The sequence below is a fragment of the Penaeus vannamei genome, chromosome 23 (assembly GCF_042767895.1).
Source record: "Penaeus vannamei isolate JL-2024 chromosome 23, ASM4276789v1, whole genome shotgun sequence".
Taxonomy (NCBI): Eukaryota; Metazoa; Arthropoda; class Malacostraca; order Decapoda; family Penaeidae; genus Penaeus; species Penaeus vannamei.
Window position 1 is genome coordinate 34,421,874 of NC_091571.1, and position 2,500 is coordinate 34,424,373.

Below are 2,500 nucleotides of genomic sequence, written 5' to 3' on the forward strand. Positions count from 1 at the left end.
ATATATATATATATATATATATATATATATATATATATATATATATATATATATATATATATATATATATATATATATATTTATATATATATATATATATATATATATATATATATATATATATATATATATATATATATATATATATATATATATATATATATATATATATATATATATATATATATATATATATATATATATATATATATATATATATATAAATATGAATATATATATACATATATATATATATATATATATATATATATATATATATATATACATATATATATATATACATATATATGTATATATATATATATATATATATATATATATATATATATATGTATGTATATATGTATGTATATATATACACATAATATATCATCTATACATGAGTGAATAAATGAGCGAAAGTGTGTGTACACAGACCGCTCCCTACGTTCTCACAAGGAATTCAGGATAGACCTCTAGCTAGTCCGTCCGAAGGTAAACAGAGGCTTCTACACCTTTTCTTATTACAGTTTGTATCTCTTTTTCTCTTTATGCATCTACCTCTATCCTTCTATCCATATTTATTTTAATTTTTCTCCGTTTCTTCCCCTCTCCGGCTTTATCACAGGCATCCCTATAAATATGTGACGAATATGGAAATATTTTGCTGTTCTGTCGTCGTGTAGATCTAGGACAATGAAGTTCTGTGTAATATGTCATATGAACATTGTACTTCACAGTCATTTATATTTTTGATGTACGTATTTTCGAAATAAAACTTTTTATAATGACGTTCGTATTTTTTCTTTACTCTTATATTATCATTATCAGTAATTTCTACCAGGCAGGACAGAGACAGAGAAATGGAATAAGGGAGGCAAGCAGACATACAGATAAACACAGAGAACAAGAGACAGATTACGAAATAGAAAAAAAGAAAGATTAAAACAAAAGGAGAAAGAGTGAGAGAGGAAGGAAGGGGAGAGATAGTGGAAGAGGGAGACAGACAAACAGAGAGACAGTTATAAATGCAGGGAGACAGAGAGAGAGACAAGTGAAAAGATAATTGAAGAACTACAGTTAATGTGAGAAAGAGAGAGACCGAGAGAAAGATAGAGAGAGAGAGACAAAGACAGAGAGAGAGAGAGAGAGAGAGACAAAGACAGAGAGAAAGAAAGATAGAGAGAGAGAGACAAAGACAGAGAGAGAGAGAGAGAGAGAAAGATAGAAAGAGAGAGAATGGGTGAAAAGATAATTGAAAAACTACGGCTAATGTGATTCCCTCTCCTCATACTCACTGAACAGGAAAACGTATCAAGTAATCAGGGATTTCGGAGAGAGAGAGAGAGAGAGAGAGAGAGAGAGAGAGAGAGAGAGAGAGAGACAGAGAGAGAGAGAGAGAGAGAGAGAGAGAGAGAGAGAGAGAGACAGAGAGAGAGAGAGGCACATAGAGAGAATCAGGGCGAGAAAGGGAAACAAAGAGGAGAACAAGATGAATTTCAACAGTGAGACAAAACAAGAGAAGAGAGAGAGGGGGACATAGAGAGAGAGAGAGAGAGAGAGAGAGAGAGAGAGAGAGAAAGGGGGGGCAGAGAGTGAGAGAGAGAGGGGGGGCGGAGACAGAGTGAGAGAGAGAGGGGGGGAGGGATATAGAGAGTGAGAGAGAGAAAGAGAGGGAGAGAGAGAGAGAGGGTGTGACTGAGAGAGAGAGAGAGTTGGGGTAAGAGAGAGAGAAGGAATGAGAGAGAACGAGAGATAAGAGAAGGATACACGGAGACAGACAGACAGACAGAGAGAGAGAGAGAGCGATCTGTTTTTAATTCTCTCGTATAATTTTCAGCAATATAACTTTTCCCGGAATCTGATCACTTCCATTTCATAATGCTCCCTTTATTAATAAATTATATGAAATTTTAAAAAGTAAAAAAAAATAAATAAATAAATAAAAATAAACAAACAAATAAATAGATAAAATAAAATAGAATAAAAAGTTACAACTAAACCTGAATAGAAAAAGTTTACGTTTACATCTATAAATTCACAACACAATTCACAGCTTTATAAACAATCAACACTGGCCAAACTAAATGAGAATTTTTTTATTTTCTTTCAATAAAACAACTCGTCCCATTTAGTTAATGATTCTAAGAATGACCCTGGAACCACTCCATTATTCTAAGCATCTTCTTCTTTATGAGCCTCATAGAAATTGGAATTGTGAGAAAGGGTCAATTTTGGGTTCGTTTATTTTAATTAAAATGAACCGCGTTGAGGGGAAGGCCTATGGGAGGTGAGGTGGAGGGTGGGCTGGGGTGGGGGGGGGTTCTAGATTAGTGTATTTTTCATTTTAATTTTTCTTCTTTTTTGTTTTTCTTTCTCTGCTTCTTCATTGTTTTCTTATTCTAATTCTTCTACTTCTTGTTCTCCTTTTTCATTATCTCTTTTTTCTTCTTTTCTTCTTCTTCCTCTTCCTCTTTTTCTTCTTCTTCATTTTCTTCTT